Genomic DNA, 22,650 nt, shown 5'->3' on the forward strand with positions numbered 1-22,650 from the left:
GCTTGGATCCCTGCAACTCTATTGAGAGACCTGGAGAGAGCTCCTGACTCTTGGCTTCAGCCTGGCCCAGCCTGCCTGATGCAGGAGTTTGGGGAGCAAACCAGTGGATGGATGTATCTCTCCCTGTCATTTTTTCAAACAAATGAAATTTTAAAAATAAAAAACTGGATTGTTGCTATTTCTTCTTAAAGCACTTTAGTCCCCACCAGACACATAATAGCAACATGCAAAGAAAACTCAGTGACCAAAACCACTGACAGATACCACCAACTTCACTGGCTTTGATAAATAACCATGAGGAAAAGAATATATTAAAAGAAGACAATGGTGCAATTTGTTGTTTACAAAATGAGAGCATTCCTTCAAGATACATGCTAATATTAGCAAGCATAATTCTCATCTTAGCTATACTAGTTTATAAAATTGAGCTTGCAATGAGAAATTAATCAGAAGCTGAACAAGGTGTTTAGACGCAAGCACTCATAAACCACCCTCTTAACACAGCACACCTTCTGCAGTGTTACTCACGGATATGCTCCAGCTCATTCATGTGTTGTGAATGTAATCTCTCAAGAGCAATCATACACATTTTTAAAGATATTTGACTTCGATCTAATGTGATATCTTCGATGATAAAATGTGACAGATTGAGAAGAGTTCCAGAAAGAAAGGTCTTAAAGAAAAGGTCTTTTCTTTCTTAAAGAAAAATAATTCCAAAGTTGGAGCTGTGGCCTACTGGGCTAAGCTTCTGCCTGCCATGCCAGCATCCATAAGGGTGCTGGATCGAGTCTTGGCTGTTCCTTTTCCAATCCAGCTCTCTGCTACAGCCTGAGAAAGCAGTGGAAGATGGCCCAAGTGGCTGGGCCCCTGCACCCGTGTGGGAGACCCAGAAGAAGCTCCTGGCTCCTGGCTTCCGACCCGTGCAGCTCTGGCCATTGCAGCCATTTGGGGAGTGAACCAGCAAATGGAAGATCTCTCTCTCTCTCTCTCTCTCTGTCTCTGTCTCTGTCTCTGTCTGTCTCTCTTTCTCTGCATCTTCTTCTTTGTAACACTGCCTGTCAAATAAAAAAATCAATCTTTAACCCCAAAACTGACAATATAACTTGAAAAGCTTTGGACTTGAGTTTTCAATGGCACTGTCAAGGCTTCTTAGATAAATAAACAAACTTCTAAAAGGGAAAAAATGTTTTCATATGGTCTATCTCCATGGAATATCACCTTGAATTAAAATAGAAAATGTCTACTTCTCTGTACTACATATCACATTTTAACACCATTAAACAACAACTAGGACAAAGCAGAATTCCATGGAGGCCAATGTTATTTACTGTAAAATAACAAGTTCATCACTGTTTATAACTTAGAGATGAACATTTGGATGCTCATGTGAATGCCCCTGATTATGCATTAAGAAAAATAGGAATACAAGACAAATTTAACGAGTTTTTTCCCTCCGAGTCCTTATTAATCTCTTAAGATAGAAAAGAAATAAGAATGCCTGAACTCCTCCAATATGCCAAACATTGCATTAGGCACTTTGCATGTGTCATCTAGCTTGATCTTGCACATAACACATGATATAATATACTCCTCCTCACTTAATATACATAGAAACAGACCTGGGAGGACTTAGTTAACTTGCTCAAGACTGCACAGCTTTACAAGAACAACAGAACCTAAACGTAGCCTGTCAGGTGCTCAAGGCGAACTCTGAGGTTTCTAAATGGCTGTAATGGGGTCGGAGATGGCTCTAAGCCAACCAAGAAAACAGTCAAGCGGGGAATCCGATACAGGATAAGAAAGGTCTGCATCTCTCTGAACAAGAGGATTCTTTTAAAAGTCTTTTTGAGGCTGGTAACCAATTAGTGTCAGAGAAATACCTCAACACCAATACACCAAAACTAAACACACACTTGGTAATTATTCACCCAAGCAACTTAAGTAACCCCATCCACGGGTCAATCCCCTAAGGTGCTCAGGCACATTTTGCACAGCTTAACAACTCTATATGGCCATAGGACAGAGCTGTATTTAAAATCAGTCCCTCCACAGAGGCCTCGCTGAAGTGCAGGGATGTTGTGATTAGCTGGTAATAACTAGTCTTAAACTTCTGCAGAGTGAACTCATTCCTCTGGTGCTACATAGAACAGGAATACAGAGTCCAACCTCAATGTTTGTGTAGGTAATTCTTAAAGAGCCCAGTGTATTTTCTCAGGAAAATGTTGGCTCTAACTCTAGGTTCCTTTGCCGTGTGTATAAAAATGGATTGTTTTCCAATTTGGTTGGAAATGTCAAGCAATTTCCAAATTCTTCTAACATAGTCACAACTCATCCTCACCTGCACTCAGTGTTATCAGTGACCTGGGAGTCTCCATTGGTTCGTTTCACCCATTGATCCATCCAGTATGAACTGGGTTTTGACCATGTACCAGAATTTCATCACTGTAGGCACGTGAGCAAATCTAATCATCATGTTGCAGTAGTATGTGCCAAAGGTGCAAAAGACATACGATATTTGAGTTGAAAAGTTTAGTGGATGTTAATGATTTTCTAGATTGTACAAGTTCCTAGCTAAAATATATTAGATCATCCAAGAGTATTCTTTCTGTAGGTATTTTTTCTGTAAGACAATTCTTTCTGTAAGTATTCTTTCTGGAAAGCATCGTAAGTCGGCAAAATATCATTTATCAGTAATACCTCCCCCAACTACTCTGAGACACCCCCCTCTGCACACACTGGGCTCCGAAACCACCTCACCCACTTCAGCACCAGGCAGACTGCACCTAGTAATCTGTTTGTCGATCTAAAGTCCCCACTGGATTAAGTACATAAGTTTTTTTTTTTGCTGTTAATCACTGGTATTTGGCATAAGATGCCTAAGAGAGGACATTAAGCAAGTTGCTTGATAAATGAAAAGTAACATAACTTGGCCATACCCACCAACCCGAAAATATCTTCACCGATAGTAGGTTGAAGCTTTAGGTATTAATGAAGTCTATATACTAAAGAGCATTTCTGCTTCTTATAAAATAGTCAACAACGTCTGCTACTTAGTATCTTCTAGACAAGAATTCATGTGGAAAAATTCTTTAAGTTCAATTCTAATGACATTTTCCTGACACGAAAATCAATATTTTCTGTACTATTCTGCCATATATATAAAGCATGGAAGCAGACTTTTGTTGTTAGTAAGTTCAGTTTGGTATCAACTTTAATAATTAATCTACTCCAAGTGGTAATCACGGTTATGGTCTCGTCTCTAATTTTATCTCTAACTTGTACTGTTTAATTTTTTTTAAAGATTTGTTTATCTGAAAGTCAGAGTTAGGGGGCCGGCGCTGTGCACAGCAGGTTAATGCCCTGGCCTGCAGTGCTGGCACCCCATACAGGCGCCGGTTCGAGACTCTGCTGCTCCACTTCCGATCCAACTCTCTACTATGGTCTGGGAAAGCAGTAGAAGATGGCCCAAGTCCTTGGGCCCCTGCACCCATGTGGGAGACCCTGAAAAACTCCTGGCTCCAGATCGGCACAGCTCCAGCTGTTGCAGCCAATTGGGGAGTGAACCAGCGGATGGAAGACCCCTCCCCTCCGTCCATCCCTCCCTTCCTCCCTCTGCCTTTCCTCTCAGTGTAACTCTTTCAAATAAATAAATACATAAAAAAAAAATCAGAGTTACACAGAGACAGAGGGAGAGTCAGAGAGAGAGAAAGGTCTTCTATCTGCTGCTTCCCTCTCCAATTGGCTACAATGGCTAGAGCTGCGCCGATCAGAAACCAGGAGCTTCCTCCAGGTCTCCCACGTGGGTGCAGGGGCCCAAAGACCTGGGCCATCCTCTACTGCTTTCCCAGGCCATAGTAGAGAGCTGGATTGGAAGGACTTGAACCAATGCTCATATGGGATGCCGACACTAGAAGCATCAGCTTTACCCACTACACCACAGCATTGGCCCCTGTTTAACATTTTTTTAAGTGTGCATCCTATCCCATAACTTTCTGAAACTAGACGGTTGAACCACCAAAAAAAAAAAAAAAAGGAATATCTAATTTTGAGTATTTCATGAAGAAACTAATTATGGTTTAAAAAAGAAAAAACTATGGCCATTTGTACCTCTGACTATACAGTTACAGGTTACTTATCATAGATAACAGAAAGAAGGTACCCAAAATCCAAGAGAATCCATGTCCAGGAATGCTTCACTCAGGGTTTTCTATTTAGCTCTGTCCTAGGCTCGCGGTAATAATGAAAATTTGTAAAACATCCCTCGTTCCCCCTGATAACTTCAAACACACACTGAGACAACCACAGTGATAAGCAGATGCACAGCAGTGGAGGTGAACAGTCTCAAATACCCCTTATGTAGCTTTCCTTTGTCCTGATAATCTCCAAATTAAACTTGTAAGTATTTTATAGCAGGTACTCTTCCATTACATAACCACCTGGACTTTGCAGGTAGTGCTGCTTATGGACCAAGTATGAAATAAGAGCAATGGCTTAGACAGTATTTTAGAGATCTTAAATAATAGAGTAACAAAAGTTTTACAGGAATTCAAAGAAGGAGCCACTGTTAAATTTTTGTAATTGTAGTAGAAAACAAATAACATAAAATTTACTCTTTAAATATTTGAAAATTTCTCAGTGATTTTTGTAACTGTATTCACAGTATCATGCAACTGATCTCCAGAACTTTTTAAACACATAAAAATTACACACATTTAAGGGGTTCCATGTGATGTTGGATACATGTATATACTGTATAATGTCCAATCAGGGTAAACATACATTCAACAATTCCTTATAGTAAAAACATTTAAAATTCTTTTAGTTGTTTTAAAGAAAGAAATATACTGTACATTACTATTTATAGTAATTATTATTGGGCAACAAAACCCCCAACACTTCTTCCTCCTTAGTACCCATTAGTCAACCTTTTCCCATCCCCTTGTCCTTATTCTTTGCAGCCTCTGTTAACCACTATTATTATACTTTTACATTCTGTGACATCAACTTTTCTATATTCCACATGAGTGAGATCATGTGGTATTTGTCTTTGTTCTTACTCCACTTAACCTAATTTGACTATCAGTTTCATCCAAGTTTTTATATTCCACTATGATTAGGTACCACCTTTCCTTATCAATTCATCAGTGGATGGACACTACACTTAGCTTGCTTCCTTTTCTTTGCCACTGGGAATAGTGCTGCCATGAACATGGGAGTGCAGTGTGTTCTCAAGAGATGTATTTCACTTCCCTTGGATATATGCCCAGGAGTGGGACTGACGAGTCTTATGGTAGTTCTATTATAAGCTTTTTGGTTTCTGAGGAACTTCCATATTGTTTTCCAGAGTGGTTATACCATTTTACATTTCCATCAACAGAGTGCAAGGGCTTCATACTCTCTACATCCCTGCCTACACTTAATTATTATCTTCTGTGCTTTGATAATAGCCAGTCTAACTAGAATGAGGTATATCTCACTGTGGTTTTGATTTACATTTCCCTGATGATTACTAAAGCTGATTTCTTTTTCAAGTTCTTGTTAGCCACTCCTAGGTCTTCCTTTGAGAAGTATCTATTTAAATCTACTACCCCTTCTTTAATTCCTTTAGTTTTCTTTTCGCTTCTGCACGGCTGGAGTTGCTGGGATACTCTACTAACTTGTAAAGGTTTTCTCCCGTGCTGTAGGTTGTCTCCCTACCCTGCCGATTGTTTCCTCTGTTGGGCAGAAGCTCTTTGCTTTGATGAAAGACCATTTGTTTATTTTTGCTTTTGTTTCCTGTGTGTTTGGCATTTGATCCTCAAAATCATCCCACATTCCAATATCCTGAAGCACTTTCCCATGTTTTCTTCTACTTCAAAGTTCTCTTTCTTCTAAATTCAAATTTTAAATTTCTAGAACTTTTCCATCTTACATAACTGAAATTCTATACCTATCAAACAAGAACTCGACAGGGTCAATACTTTTGCTACAAAAAAGTAGGGAAATGCAATGAATTTGGGCAGTGCAGCAGGAATCAATCTGTCAATATGGAGCAAAGATCGACTAGGTGGGCTCTGGAACTGGATTAGATGGATTCCAATCCTGATCACTACTAATTAATGGGTGTTCTTGAACCACACCATTTATATCCAAAATCAGATTCTGTACTGTAGCAGAGTATCTGAGACAGGCTAATTTAATAAAGAAAACAAGTTTTTAAGGAAAACCGCTCTGGAGGTTCAAAGCCCAAACAGCAGGACACAGACTCTGGTGAAGGCCCACACTGGCTGACTCACATCATGGCAAGAGTGCGTATGTCTACACCCGTGTGATCTTCCTTCCTCCCTCTTTACAAAGCCACCAGGATTCATCCATAGGGGCTCCAGCCTAATGATTCAATCCAAGCACTTTCCAAAAGCTGCACCTCTGAAATCAGAGTTGCATTAAGTTTCTACCCTCTTAGTACCATTAATTTACACCTTTGGGGTTTAAACATCTGCATCAATTCAGGGAGACAAATCAGATTCAAACCATAGCCATGTTCACCCATATTCATATAACTGGTGATGACCAGCCAGGAGACGCTGGCAATGGGGTATATAGTCACAGTTAGCTGGGATCAGTCACTTCTGGAGACTGCATGGTGGCTCGAAGCAACAATGCTGCATCGGATACGTGAACTCTGCTCAGAGTCCATGTGAACTGTTCTCACCACAAAAAAAGAAGTGAAAGAAAGAAAAGGAAGAGAAAGAAACAGGAACAATGAGAGGTGACAGCTATTTTCGTTTGATTATGGAGATCACTTCAAAATGTACATATGAGCCGGTTAATCCTCCGCCTTGCGGCACCAGCACACCGGGTTCTAGTCCCTGTCGGGGCACCGGATTCTGTCCCGGTTGCCCCTCTTCCAGGCCAGCTCTCTGCTGTGGCCAGGGAGTGCAGTGGAGGATGGCCCAAGTGCTTGGGCCCTGCACCCCATGGGAGACCAGGATAAGTACCTGGCTCCTGGCTCCTGCCATCGGATCAGCGCGGTGCGCCAGCCGCAGTGCGCCTGCCGCGGCTGCCATTGGAGGGTGAACCAACGGCAAAGGAAGACCTTTCTCTCTGTCTCTTTCTCTCTCACTGTCCACTCCACCTGTCAAAAAAATGTATATATGAAAACACCAAGTTACATATTTAATATATCTAATATTTATGAGCCAATTCTACCTCAGGGAAGCTGGCTGAAAAAAAGAATCCGGAGCCAGCATTGTGTCACAGCAGGTAGAGCCATGGCCTGCAGAGCCGGCATCCCAAACGGGCACCAGTTTGAGTCCCAGCTGTTCCACTTCCTACTCAGCTCCCTGTTAATGCACCTGGGAAAGCAGCAGAAATGGCTCAAGTACATAGACCCCTGCCACTTAATGTTGGAGACCCAGCTGGAGTTCTAGGCTTCTGGCTTTAGCCAGATCCAGCCCTGGCTGCTGTGGTCATTTGGGGAGTGAACTGGCAGATGGAGGATCTCTCTCTAACTTTACCTTTTGAATAAACAAAATCTGACCTGTCTGCCAATCCTTCTCCCTTAACATCAAAGTCAGTCCACTCATATCTGTCTAAGTGGGTATGGGTGAGCACACACACATTTGAGAAAATCCAACCAGACGATTAAAGTAGCTAGCACAGAATCCCACACACAGCTGACACTCAGTACAAGTTAGATATCCCACTCTACTTACTCTCCTTATAAGGAATGTCTGAATTTGTGTCATGACCTTCTCCTACTCCAGTAAGCTCCCTTCTTTCCCCGACTACACTTACAGCAGAAGGGTCAGCACTCACTACTATCTTCATCATTCCTCCCTGGTTTGGAGCTTTGTCTTCACAGAACAACTCACCTGTTAGTTTATAAAGCATCACAAAATTATGCTTTCATTGTACCAATAAACACACACACACGAATTCCCAAAATCTCATGTAAGCATATTTCAAATTAGTCAATTAAATGGCAATGAATGTGATATAACTATATATTTATTTATATCACTTATACTTAAAAGCAAGGCTAAATTACCATCCACATGGGTAAAACTAGGTTGGAGAGCCAGTGTACCCAGAAAGCAGAATGTATAAGTTCAAGAGTCAAGGACAAGATTTCCTATATGTCTTATTTCTATTATTCCCCATTTCACAGGCCTAAGTGATTCAATACCTTAACAACGCCAAAACCATGCAGCCCGCCTGTGGCAATCGTGACTACTCCTAAAATACAGAATCCTGTCATAGGCAAACACAAAAGGAATAATGGAAAAATCACTCATTCAAATTTCTCTTCTTTCAGATCTCTTATCTGATTTTTATGAGAGCCCTGATGTCCGATTTCGTGATGTGATCTGTAATCCTAACAACTCTTCAGCTAAAGTCCGCCAAGTACAGCACCAACAGCCATGTCTGCATGCTCTCATTTTAATGCCAGGATGGGAGAGTTACACTAGAGGCCACCATACCTTTCAAATAAATAAAAAAAATCTTTAAAAATAATTAAATTTAACAATTAAAAAAAGCAGCAGCCAAAAAACTCTTTCATGGGTAACCATTAGACAACATAAAGGCAAATATATTTGCGTCTACTGATACAAACCAAAAGGAGTCCATAAATAAAAGTTAAAAAAAAAAAGGAGTCCAAACCCAAAGGTTTTTACTCTATCTACTCATAAATATCAACTTTGTATCCTTTAGTCGTTACAGATACAAAAGCGGGAGTGGGCAGCTGGCACAGCAGTTAAGTCACCTGTTGGGATGCTTGCATCCCACATGGGACATGCATATTGAAGCTTCCAGACCTGCTCCTTCACTTCCAATCCAACATCCTGCTAATACACACCCTGGGAGGCAGCAATGATTGTTGAAATTCTTGGGTTGCTGCCATCACATAGTAGACTCAAGTGAGTTAATGACTCCCAATTTTGGTTGTCCCAGCCCTATCTGTTGTGGGCATTTGGGGAGTAAAGTAGCAGATGGAAGATCTCTGGATTAAAAAAAAAAAGAGAGAGAGAGAAAAGAAGGGTACCAAACGTAATTATATCAGATAGCCAGATTCTACCACAATCAAGCCATACAAATATACAAATATGACCCTGTAGTACCTGGTGATATGAAGCAGTGTATCTTTTCACTTGCTTCACCTCCAAAACCCAAGCCTCATTCTCCCTCATCCCTTTCCAACACATCTCCACTTTCCTTCTTAGTAATCAGGGTCCCCATTAGTCTCCCTTCTCCTTTCTCAGAGCCGTCCCTCTGGAAATGGCTACTGACCCCAAGGTCCACATTTGAGGTTGGCCCAACTTCCTGCCTCACACTCTTCCATCTCATGAAGAGGATCACCAAGGAAGAAAACAAAAAATCCTCTCACATTCAAGCACAAAAAAGAACTGAGTTAATGTTCAACCAAAACCACATTTTCTGAGGCAGCAGGACAAAGATGATGCTTTTGTCTTAAGAATGAAGATTCTTGGACAGTCATGGTCAAAAGTTTTAACTGCAAATTCATAGCTCCTCATTTGCAAACAGCTGTAATTTCAAAGGCAGATCTGCTAAGGCAGGCAACCTAGTGGCCCCTAAAGACTTCCTCATCCTAATCTCAGGAAGCTGTGAATATGTTTTCTTAGATAGTAAGATATAATCTGTAGATAGGACTAAATGACTATCAGACCTGCTTTACCAAGTAAGGTAAAAGGTTGCATGTTTCAGTCCTCCACCATCTTGCACTGCGAGCAGCACTAGACCTGTGCGTTGTCTGAAAGCCTCACATACAAACTCCAGCTAACTGACTGTCTGCTAGCCTTCACATTTAACAAACTACCATGAGGCTTTTTATATCTCAGTTCTATGCGACAGACAATTCAGCTAGCCACATATCATATGAATGAGATTCATAGATTTTCAATCATTCATTTCCATTTATCAACTGAAATTTGATTTAATGTGAATTTTTTTGAAATGCCTAGTGAGGGGCTGCACCTGCAGTGCTGGCATCCCAAATGGGTACCAGTTTGAGTCCTGGCTGCTCTACTTCCTGGCTGCTTGTGGCCAGGGAAAGCAGTGGAAGATGACCTAGGGGCTTGGGCCCCTGCACTTGTGTAGGAGTTCGCAAGAAGCTCCTGGCTACAGATTAGCCCAGCTCTGGCCATTGCAGCAATTTGGGGAGACAGATGGAAGATTTGTCTCTCTCTGCCTTTCAGATAAATAAATCTTAAAAAACAAACAAACAAAAGAAATGTATAGTGGACACAGGGTTGCACTGCTGGCAAATCATAGAACATATTAAATTAATTTGACATCCTCCTCAAAAGAACTTTGAGATGGGGAAATTACCCAGGACTTCTGCATGGACCAATGTAATAAAAAATATTCATAAAAGTGGAAAGATGATCATTTTTTTAACTTTTATTTAATGAATATAGATTTCCAAAGTACAGCTTATGGATTACAATGGCTTCCCCCCCATAACGTCCCTCCCACACGCAATCCTCCCCTTTCCCACTCCCTCTCCCCTTCCATTCACATCAAGATTCATTTTCGATTCTCTTTATATACAGAAGATCAGTTTAGCATACATTAAGTAAAGATTTCAACAGTTTGCTCCCACACAGAAACATAAAGTGAAAAACACTGTTTGAGTACTAGTTATAGCATTAAATCTCAATGTACAGCACACTAAGGACAGAGATCCTACATGAGGAGTAAGTGCACAGTGACTCCTGTTGTTGACTTAACAAACTGACACCCTTCATTTTTAAAAAGGAAAGAAAGCACTGGAAAGGATGTAGAGAAATGAGATTCTTCTACATTACTATTGGGAATGTGAAACAGTAGACACACTATGGACAGCAGCCTGGTAGTTCTTCCAGAAGTTACACATAGTAGTGCTGGAAGCATGATACTGTGAATACATTTAATGTCAATGAATTGTACAAATGGTAAAAATGAGACATTTCATGAAATGGACATGTGACCACAATCAAAATGTTCTACAAAGCAGAAGGAAGTATGAGTGATATGATGTGATATGAAAAGGACTTGGTGTAGGAGTCAGCACTGTGGCACGATGGGCTAAGCCTCTGCCTGCAGCGCTGGCATCCCATATGGGCACCAGCTCATGTCCCAGCTGCTTCTCTCCTGATTCAGCTCTCTGCTATGGCCTGGGAAAGCAAGGAAGATGGACCAAGTATTTGGGCCCCTGCTTCTGCATGGGAGACCCAGAAGAAGCTCCTGGCTCCTAGTTTCAGATCAACTCAGCTCTGGCTGTTGTGGCCATTTGGGGAGTGAACCAGCAGATGGAAGACTTTTCTCTCTCTGTCTCCCTGTAACTCTACCTCTCAAATAAATAAAATCTTAAAAAAAAGAAAAGCACTTGGTCATTCAAGTTTTGGTTTTGCAGGTGGAAGGAATGGACCACAAGCTAAGAACTGTGGGCAAGCCAGGCTGCCACTAAAACAGAAAAGTCAAAACAACAGCTCTCCTTGAGCTTCCAGAAAGGAATCAAGTCCTGCTAAGAGCTCCCGTTAGCGCAGGATGACGCGATGCAGACTTCTATCCTACAGCACTGTAAGACAACGACACTGGGTTACCTCAAACCACTGAACTCAGGGTAACTACTTACAGAAGCAATAGACTGTCAAATATGCTCACCACATTTGAGTTCCCCCAGGATATGGCTCCCTTCTTTCCAAAATCCCAAATTCCAAAACTTTCATATGCACTTCTCACTGCATGGTTTCCAGTTTAAATGCTAGAGATTCAACTTGATAATGGCCAGCACTTCATTTATTTACAGCAGGATATGGAAATCCTTGGGGTAGGTACTAGATGACATTTAACGTTAATTTACCACCACCCCCCCAATCTAAAAAGACGACCATCATTCTGGAAGAAGACATGTTACAAAATAGAATTCTATACTACCTAAACAAACACAGTAACAATGGCATGACTCAGGTTTCACTGCAATATGTGTTTCTGGTCTTGAGGAACTCTGTTTAAAGAAAGCCATCATGTCTACACACAAGGCCCGCCAAGACAGGCAGGGAAGCTGCAGTGTTGCTTGGCACGCCTTCTTACACAAGACAAGCTCATTAATTTTCCTGCCCCAGGTTTTCCCCTCTACCCAGCTGTTCTGCTTTTGGCCCTTATCTCTCACAGCATGCAGAACGCCATCAGGAACCAGAAACTCCCACGTATACAGATACAACATGGTATTAAAAGCTCTGCTTCACTGATGCTTAGTGTTTTGGGGGTCAGGACCAATCACCAAGTCAATACATACATAGTTCAGAGACACTGTCAGGGCCAGCACTGTGGCATAACAGGTTAAGCTGCTGCCTGCAATGAAGGCATCCCACATGGGCACTGCTTCAAGCCCCAGCTGCTCTACCTCTGATCCAGCTCTCTGCTAACGTACCTGGGAAAAGCAGCGGAAGATGGCCCGAGTGCTTGGGCCCCTGTACCCATGTAGGAGACCTAAATGAAGCTCCTGGCTCCTGAATTTGGCCTGGCCCAGCCCTGGCTGTGGCAGCCATTTGGGGAGTGAACCAGCAGTTGGAAGTCATCCCCACTCCCACTTTCCCCCTATTTCTCTATAACTCTGCCCTTCAAATAATTAAATCTTTAAAAAGACAGCGAGAGAGACTGTCATGTTTAATTTTTTTAAAGCACTTAAGATGTCAAAAAAAAACAAAGGATTCCCAAACCAATGACCTTAAGAAAGAAGGGAAGGAGGATTTGCTGATATCCTCTATAGTCTCACCCTGCAACAAGTGTGAGGTGCTCAGGGCACAATGGCATTCTGCCTTCTGCACAGCCATACAAGCTGCTTTCTGATGCAGTAAAGGCATCCACCACCTAAGAGCTCTTTCATCTTCTTTAGACAAACGATCAGGGCTAGAAGAGAAGTGCAACTTTAACAATCATCCATCTGCAGGTGGTTGTTAAACATTATGCAAACACTACTAACAGTGTCTATTTCAACTCTGCAAAATTATTTGAAAGGCCCAGAATTTACCTTCTTCTCTCACACTTGAGCTTACACCTGGCCTGCCTCTCCTGATACCCTTTAATCCACCCTTCTCTTTTACCAAGCTACATCCTAACCTACATCCTGGGTCTTCCATATACTGTGCTTCTAGTTCATTTTCCTTTGTGTTATCTCTACTAGCAGTTGTTTGGTCTCTCAGCCATAATCCTATTTATTGTTCTATTATTTTGCATGCACAGACTGAAACCTCCTACAAAACTCACAACATGGATACATCACACCTCTTTAATAAACAGTTTTGAGTTAAGTAGAAAAGCCCACACTACAAGCAAACACAACAAAGGAATTTAGATTTTGTACACCCAATGCAAAAAAATATGACATCAAATAACAATTTAATAGCTGAACTAAATTATGTTATGGTCATGAAACCTTTCACACCTCATTAAGAGCTATCTTTTGTTTGGGGTGCAAGGTTTTCAATCTTTGCTGCTTCTATCTAGGAGACAGAAAGGTTCACGTGAAATGAAATCCAGGTCATTTGAGTTATTCCTGGTTTTACATCCTCACACTAAAATGGAACGTTCTAGGCAGAAATGGCTACCTGAGCATATGGTCTAGCCTTGTTCCAAAGCGAGGCAGCATGGTCACCTCTGTACTGCCTGCCTGCTAGGACAGACACACACCTACATTTACAGACAACCAATTTCTGGGAAGCAGGCCCCAGGGTATGCACCACCCAAGTTTAAGCGCTAGACTAGGCTGTGTACAGAAAAAGGGAACAAGGAGGCATGCATGCAAGTAAAAGAGAGACGGAAAACGCAGGGGCGGAGGGAACTTGAGTGTATTGATTCCCCTGGCTTCTCAGCTGGGTAAACCACAAGAGAAGCTCTGGGGGAAATGACCCTGGCTGCTGAACTCAGTACACTCAATGTGTCCTGGATGTAAACACTTCTCTGTTCCCTACAAAGCAGTGTGATGCTTCTCCAAGAGAGCTGTAAGTATTTGGAGAAGTGCCAAAACACTACAGCAGCTCCACTCTTTGCATTCTTACATTCTGTAACAACTCCACTCTCCTTACCCAAGAGGCAGGCGGTACCCAATTCACAGGAAGCAATCCATTCCACAGCGAACTCTACCTTCAGCCCTAAGTATCCAGGAATAAGACAATTCATCCAGTAAGCTAACGCTGCTTAGCACCCAAAGACTTTCCTGACTTGAAGTGTGCTTATGTGATTCAAAGCTGTCTTCTACCAAAGAAAAATCCAACTCCAAGTAAAATGAACCCCTGCTGGTATCAGGCTTTATGAAATAACATGATCAAGAGACCTCCAACTTGTAAGTACCCACTCTTCTTTCTAAACCAAGCCTTTCAAAGCTCATGCCCCACACACTGTCCTATCTCTGGGGACTGCTGGCTTACTGCTGCAGCACTGTTCCCTGCTAGTCAGCCGGCCACTCACAAACCAGCCCATTCATTCTTCCTCCCTTCTGTACATATATTTATAAATGGCTGACACAATATATTCTCTGTTATTCCACATGGACAGGCAATAGGGTCGCAATTCAACAGAGAGGTGCCACACATATGAGGCAGGACTTCTAAGTGAATAGGATTTATCCAAATATATTAACACCAAAGCCATATTATCATAACTTCACCTTTCTTTAATGACTCAGAAAGAAACCCAGGTCCTTACAGTGTTTTCTGCTCATCATGATAAATCACAATGATAAGCTTTGTGATGGGGGCCGGCATAGCAGGTAAAGCTGCTTCCTGCAGTGCTGGCATCCCATATGGGTGTCAGTTCGAGTCCTGGCTGCTACATTTCCAATCCAGCTCTCTGTTATAGGCTGAGAAAGCAGTAGAAAATGGCCGAAATGCTTGGGCCCCTGCACCCAAGTGGGAGACCTGGAAGAAGTTCCAGGCTCCTGGCTTCAGACTGGACCAGCTCTGGCCATTGCAGCATTTGGGGAGTGAAGCAGCAGATGGAAGACCTCTATCTCTGCCTCTGCCTCTTTGCAACTCTGTCTTTCAAATAAATAATTTTTTTTGACAGATATGAGTTAGATAGTGAGAGAGAGAGACAGAAAAGTCTTCCTTCTGTTGGTTCACCCCCTAAATGGTCGCTATAGCCGGAGCTACGCTGATCCAAAGCCAGGAGCCAGGTGCTTCTCCTGGTCTCCCATGCGGGTGCAAGGACCAAAGCACTTGGGCCATCCTCCACTGACCTCCTGGGCCACAGCAAAGAGCTGGACTGGAAGAGGAGCAACCGGAACTAGAACCCAGAGCCCATATGGGATGGCGGCGTCGCAGGCGGAGGATTGACCAAGTGAGCCATGGTGCCGGGCTACCCCACCCCCTTTAAAAAAAAAAAAAAGCTTTGTGATTGGCATTGCTTAGAATTGGGTTCAAATTTGTGATGGGGGCTGGCTCAATTTGGTTCATTGAGCTCAGTGCCTGAAGCACTGAATAAATTTTAGCTACTGAGTTGTAGAATTCAGCACAAGTTGAAGAAAAAGGAGGGATGAAGATTGAACATCTCAACTTCTTTTAACATAATGTCTTTGAGAGTTCCTCAAATACTTCTACTGGTGGGGTGGGGTAGGATGGTCTTCACAGTTTATGGAAAGTGTGCATAACCTATAAAGTCCACTTCTTTTAAAGTTATTTTTACCTTTTTAGAGTAACATATAATACTTCCACATTTCAAGGGGCATATTGCAACTTTCCAACACCAGCCTTTTCACTTCCTTATCTTTTCTTCACATTTGCAGCCTGCCAGTACCTCTCTTCCAATTCTTCAAAAAGGATATTATCCATCAGCCAGAGCCGGCATCGCCCCACTGTGCTGCAACACACCAGGAACTGGTATAGTCACCTCAGTTTCTTCCAGTACCTACTACCCAAACTCTCATCCTACTCAACTTCCAGTAAGCACTACCTTAGATTCAGATACTACTAGTATTTTTTTAAATTTCATATGAGAGAACATGTACTTTTTGTCTTTCTGGGTCTGGCTTATTCTACCTAACCTAACAATCTCCAGTTCCATCCATTTTGCTGCAAATGTCAGGATTTCACTTTTTTATGGCAGAATACTACTCCATTATGTATATATGGCATATTTTCTTACTCCATTCATCTGCTGATGGACACTCAGTGTGTATCTTGGCTGTTGTCACTAGTGACGCAAGAAACATGGGAGTGCAGACCTACCTTGCATTTGCTGCACTTGGTTTCTTTTGGACGTATTCCCAGAGGGTGATAGCCTGTGCATATGGTAGATTGTTTTCTGAGGAACCTCCATACTGTTTGCAGTAACTTACATTCCTAACAACAGTCCATTAAGGTTCCTTTTTGTCCACATCCTCACCAGCATTTTTTATTTCTTTGTCTTTTGATAACAGCCATTCTAACTAGCATGAGATGATATCTCATTGTGATTTTGATTAGCACTTCCCTCATAGATAGTGACAGTGTATTTATATATTTGTTGGCCATTTGTGTTTCTCCTTAAAAATAAGTCTATTCAGATCCTCTCCCCAATTTTTAATTGGATTGTTATGAGTTTTACGAATTCCTTACACATTCTGGTTATTAATCTTTGTCAGCTGAGTAGTTTGCAAGTATTTTCTCCCATTCTTTTGGTTGGCTCTTCACTCTGGTTGATTGCTCCCTCTTCTGAGAAGAAGCTTCTTAGCTTGATGTAATCCCATTTGTCTATTTCTGCTTCTATTGCCTGTGCTTTGATGAATGATCCAAAGGTTACTGCCTATGCCAGTCTCTTCAAGTTTTCCCCAGATGCTTTCTTCTAACAGTGTAACTGCTTCAGGTCTTACATTTAGATCTCTGACCCATTTCAAGTTCATTCTTTATATTGGGGAGGGGAGCTTGTTTAAATCTTTTGCATATGGAGATCCAGTCTTCCCAGCACCACTTATCAAAGAGACTGATCCTTCTCCGGAGTATGGTTTTAGATTCTTTGTCAAAGTTAAGTTGGCTGTAGTGCATGTATTTATTTCTGTTTTTTTTTTTTTTTAAGATTTATTTATTTATTTGAAGGCAGAGTTACAGAGAGGCAGAGAGAAAGAGAGAGAGAGAGAGAGAGAGAGAGAGAGAGAGAGAGATCTTCTAACCAGTGGTTCACTGCCCAGATGGCCGAAATGGCCAGAGCCGCGCCAATCTGAAGCCAGGAGCCAGGAACCAGGAGCCTCCTCTGGATCTTCCATGCAGGTGGAGGGGTTCAAGCACTTGGGCCATCTTCTACTGCTTTCCCAGGCCACAGCAGAGAGCCAGATTGGAAGTGGAGTGGCCGGGACTGCAACTGGCGCCCATGTGGGATGCCGGCACTGCAGGTGGCGGCTTTACCTGCTACACCACAGCACTGGCCCCTCTGGGGTTTCAATTGTGTTCTCTAAGAACTTTCTTAATCAACCTTGTATATATAATAATTTCTGGTGCTATAAATACGATGTATGTTTAGATAATAATCAAAATATGAACTTGATAGGAATGTCAAGATCTGTGGTTCTCAAATTGAGTGTCAGGACACCCCAATACACAAGAGTGAACTATAACTAAGGGATAACTGAATTTTTGAAGGAAGCAACAAAATCCAAAATTTTTTCCTGCCAACAAACCACTAGAAAGCAGCAGTTTGGTTTTTACATTAAACCAGCCATGCTATGCCATTTCTGACATCTCATCTCTGCCAAGTTTTTTTTTTAAAGCAGTTGTTGCAATAAAAAACAAGTAATGGAAGAAATCAAAGTGAAACAGGAAATCAGAATGTTCTCATAAAGTCTCATTTCAAGATTTGAGAAGTTGGGCAGTAAACAATAGATGCATATATGTTTATAAATAATTATGGTTTTTTTTTTAAATAAAAATATTTTTTCTCACAACTTACATTTAACTTTTTTTTTTCAAATAGCCACTAAATTATTAGGACATGTCTGAGCATAAATTCTTCATAAATGGAATACTTAGGAACTTCTTTTGGCCTAAGGGTCACCATGAAAATTGAGACACTAAGGATGCTGTGATTTGAAAGTCTGTGGAAACCTGTGGTCCATATCATATCTACCCCTCCTTCCATTCTATCTGATACGACTAAAGTGAAAAGAATCTCTGTCAAGAATTTTAAACTTCAATCGTATACTAATTTTAATCTTAAACTTTATATGAGAAATTATTAAAAGAACTAGATGAGAATGATTTGGGAGAAAAACATTTTCTTAATTTTCAACCAGAAAAATAGTTTCACAAAAAAGACATACTTCCTACAGGGTCCATGTAAACAGGTAAATGTCATGTAAAAAGCAGCATCTAAATTACATTAGTAAACAAAGTTTAATTTAGATAAATTTTTCACCTATGATTTTTTTAAAGTAATTATTTGAAAGGTAGAGTGACAGGCTGGCGCTGCAGTTCACTAGGCTAATCCTCCGCCTGCGGCACTGGCACCCCAGGTTCTAGTCCTGGTCAGGGCACTGGATTCTTTCCGGTTGCTCCTCTTCCATTCCAGCTCTCTGCTGTGGCCCGGGAGTGCAGTGGAGGATGGCCCAAGTCCTTGGGCCCTGCACCTGCATGGGAGACCAGGAGGAAGTACCTGGCTCCTGGCTTCGGATCAGCGCAGTGTGCCGGCCGCAGCGGCCATTGGAGGGTGAACCAACAGTAAAAGGAAGACCTTTCTCTCTGTCTCTCTCTCTCACTGTCTAAATCTGCCTGTCAAAAAAAAAAAAAAAAAAAAAAAAAAAAAAAAAAAAAAAAAGAGTGACAGAGAAAGAGGGAGGAAAGGAAGGAAGGAGGGAGGGAGGGAGGGACCTTACATCCACTAGTTTACTCTCCAGTGCCAGCAAAAGCCTGGCTGGGCCAGGCTGAAACCAGGAGCCAAGGACTCCATCCTGTTCTCCCACTAGGGTGGCAGGAACCCAAGTGGGCCATTATGCACTGCCTCCCAGACACATCATTAGGAAGGTGGACTGGAAGTTGGACTGGAAGTGTGGAATAACGCGAACATGAAAGGAGACTCTGACATGAGATGCAGGGTTTAAAGCCATGGCCTAATTCACTGCACCAAAAAGCCAGCCCCTTCACCTGTAATTTCAAATAAATCTTTCAGAACAAATAATGTGTTTCAAAACCATTTGATAGGTTTTTTTTTTTTTTTTGCTGTTGTTGTTGGGTTTTTTTTTCTGATAGTCAAATAGAGACAGAGTCCCCTCCTCCCCCCGCCGAATTCACATCTGCTAGTTCACTCACCCAAAGCCAACATTGGTCAGGATTGGCCAAAGGCAGGAGTCAAGAACTCAATCCAGATTTCTCACATTGAGTGGCAGAAGACAAACTACCTAAGCCATCAGTACTCCTCCCAGGCGTAAATTAGGAAAAAGCTGGAGCCAGAATTCAAACCCAGGCAACGTAATAGGGATGGGGCCATGCTAATCAACAGCTTAATCATGACGTCAAATACCAACCCCAAAAGTATATGCCAGAGTATTACTCTAAAGTATCTATTGCCCTAGCATACTTTTCATTAATTTTTTTATTTGAAAGAGGGGGAGACACAGTGACAAAGACATTTCCCATGTGCTGGTTCACCCCCAAAAAGCTCACAGCAGCCAGAGCTAGAGTTGGGCTGATTCCAAAGCCAGGAGCCAGGAAAACTCAATCCAGGTCTGCTGCATGGGTAGCAGGCACTCTAATGTGGGACACAAGCATCTTAACTGCCAGGCCAAACACCTGCCCCTGGCATAATTACTAACAGCGTCCCCTTTCATTTTTAAAAGTACTCCAATCCGGTGGTTACATGGCCACCCTAACTCACAAGCCAGTGACATGCTGATGAAATCAAGGTATGCATGCCTGCTTGGAGCTAAGCAAGAATGTAAAGTGTAATATTGGATTTCAATTTCAAAAGAACTCCATATCAGACATTCAAAGATAAGGGTGGGACCCAATGACCTCTAATACCTGTCTACCCCTGCAGTTGTTACTATGAAGTCACTGGGGTAGTAAGTGGGCCTTGGTCATTGTCAAAGCTACTGACTTAGCCTTGCACTTTATAGACTATGTGCATGGTTCCCTAAGTTGTAAATAACTTGCACCAGTAAGCCAAGTAATTCATAAATTATAAATTCTCATTTGTTTAAACGTCTTTCATATTTCATTTTAAAATACCTACAATTGGATCTTTTCAGTAATTTTCACATTTTTTCGACCTATGTGCCCAAAGCAAATTCTGTATCTTTATGCAAAATAAATGCATAGATAGCCTCTGCTCATTCACCAATACTTAATTTTTTTGCCAAGAAACTACTTGCTGGCTAATTTTTGCACTGACTCTGCTGTTCTTCCCTCTTAAAGAAAATTTAAAAAAAAAACTAATCTGATATGCTTCAGAGTTTTTTTTTTTTTTTTTTTTTTGGACAGGCAGAATTAAACAGTGTGAGAGAGAGACAGAGAAAGGTCTTCCTTTTCCGTTGGTTCACCACCCAAATGGCCGCTATGGCCAGCGCATTGCAGCCAGCGCGCTGCGTCGATCCGAAGCCAGGAGCCAGATGCTTCCTCCTGGTCTTCCATGCGGGTGCAGGGCCCAAGGACCTGGGCCATCCTGTACTGCACTCCCGGGCCACAGCAGAGAGCTGGCCTGGAAGAGGAGCAACCAGGACAGAACCGGCACCCCAACCGGGTCTAGAACCAGGGGTGCCAGCGCCACAGGCAGAGGATTAGCTTAGTGAGCCGTGGTGCTGGCCCTAGAGCTTTTTTTTTAAGTATCTTTTTTTTCTAACTTTGAAAAAAATAATTACTGACAAAAAAGCAAGCACATTCATACCTGACTTTCCGTAGCACAGAAAGAACAGAAATACTACAAACAACTTCAGGTAAACAGAGGCAAATCGCATGTCATACTCCCAACTCCATTTCTGGAGAATTGTGCTTCCAAAGTGATCATAATTTTTAGGATAAAATTAATTTGCTGATTTCCTTCTTGCTTTGCCCTTACTTACACAAGGTTATGGCTTAAGGCAGAGGTGACTTGCAGCAACATTTATGTATGTGTCATCAGAGTATTAATATGCAAATACACACATTGCTGGGCTCAAGCCCAGAAGTAATGATTCAGGAGCTCAGATCTGAGCCCAGAAAACTGCATCTCATATAAGTCCTTAGGGATATAATGTTTGCCAGGGACTGACGAAGAGAGGCCTCTGCATAAGACAGTAGTACCATTCAATGAATAATTGGCTTACTCATTTCTCATCATTAGAGCATCAATGTATTTACATAAAATGAACGTGAGAAACAGCTGTGAAGGAGACAAGTTAGGCATATTTTTAAGAATCTAAGATTTCCCAAGAAGAAGCTTTGAAAAATGTGTCCCAATCAGAAATGGACCAGTGTTCCTCACTGTGTAGAGTGTGTTGTCGAAGTGTTCACCAATCAGAAATGAGGAGAGACAGCACAAGGCAACGTTGCTGCTCCTATTGTAATGTTATCTTCCTACTACACACAATACCTTCACCAAACATGTCTGATCCTTAGCAAAAACTGCCATCAGCTCATTCGTTTTCCCTATCCAGCTTAGAATTGATCATTGCCGGCGCCGCGGCTCACTAGGCTAATCCTCCGCCTTGCGGGCCGGCACACCGGGTTCTAGTCCTGTTCGGGGCGCCGGATTCTGTCCCAGTTGCCCCTCTTCCAGGCCAGCTCTCTGCTGTGGCCAGGGAGTGCAGTGGAGGATGGCCCAAGTGCTTGGGCCCTGCACCCCATGGGAGACCAGGAGAAGCACCTGGCTCCTGCCATCGGATCAGCGCAGTGCACCGGCCGCAGTGCACCAGCCGCGGCGGCCATTGGAGGGTGAACCAATGGCAAAGGAAGACCTTTCTCTCTGTCTCTCTCTCTCTCACTGTCCACTCTGCCTGTCAAAATAAATAAATAAATAATAAAAAAAGAATTGATCGTTGGGGTAACATTCTCAATAACGCAGTGAATGCTGGGTCTGATTCCTTGTACAATCCAGTTTTGGCAAGAACCCTGTTCAGTCAATTTTAGAAATTTCAGAAAGCCCAACCCTCCATATAGTTCTGATGACCCTGGTTATCTATCTGTGTTCCTCAAACGCCATCGTCCCCCCAAGTGGTGTCTCACCACTCTGACCTGTTTTCAACAGAAATCCTCTTAGGTCATTGCAGCCAGAATCCCCCCTGCTTCTCTTGTTTCAACTTAGTCATCTCCCACCCAGTCACACCAATGCTACTTGTCAAGCTCAATCTCTAAGGCAAAAATTCCATTGCACTGGTCCCTATACCTACTGCAATGGTCCTAAATAAAGTCTACCCTACCCCCTCTCTTTACCTCATCTCAGTGCCACCTTAAAAAACCTTGCACCACGACTCTCCACTTCCTATCACTGAACTCACAGACCTTCCATACTTCCAGCGGCTCTCTCCCAGGCTCCTCACAGTGAAGGAAGGACTGCTTCCTTTCTTTGGAGACGATCCCTCCTATATTCTACTCACAGAGTCATTATGAAAAGAAGAAGCATAGTATCTGCCACTTTAAAAAGTATTCAGTGAGTATTACCTGTTTTCACTATTAAGGTTTTTAGTGGAGCTGTGTCCAGTGGACACTCCAAGGATGAATCAATCAATCC

At 42.2% G+C, this 22,650-nt stretch overlaps 1 protein-coding gene across 10 annotated transcripts in view; it reads right to left on the reverse strand.

The window, feature by feature from the left end:
* The window catches only part of FMNL2 (formin like 2), a 337,175-nt gene that overhangs the window by 147,703 nt on the left and 166,822 nt on the right, over positions 1–22,650 (reverse strand). The gene's annotated exons all lie outside the window — the stretch shown is intronic.

The sequence above is a fragment of the Oryctolagus cuniculus genome, chromosome 3, assembly GCF_051225735.1.
Source record: "Oryctolagus cuniculus isolate XC-2025 breed Fujian yellow rabbit chromosome 3, ASM5122573v1, whole genome shotgun sequence".
Taxonomy (NCBI): Eukaryota; Metazoa; Chordata; class Mammalia; order Lagomorpha; family Leporidae; genus Oryctolagus; species Oryctolagus cuniculus.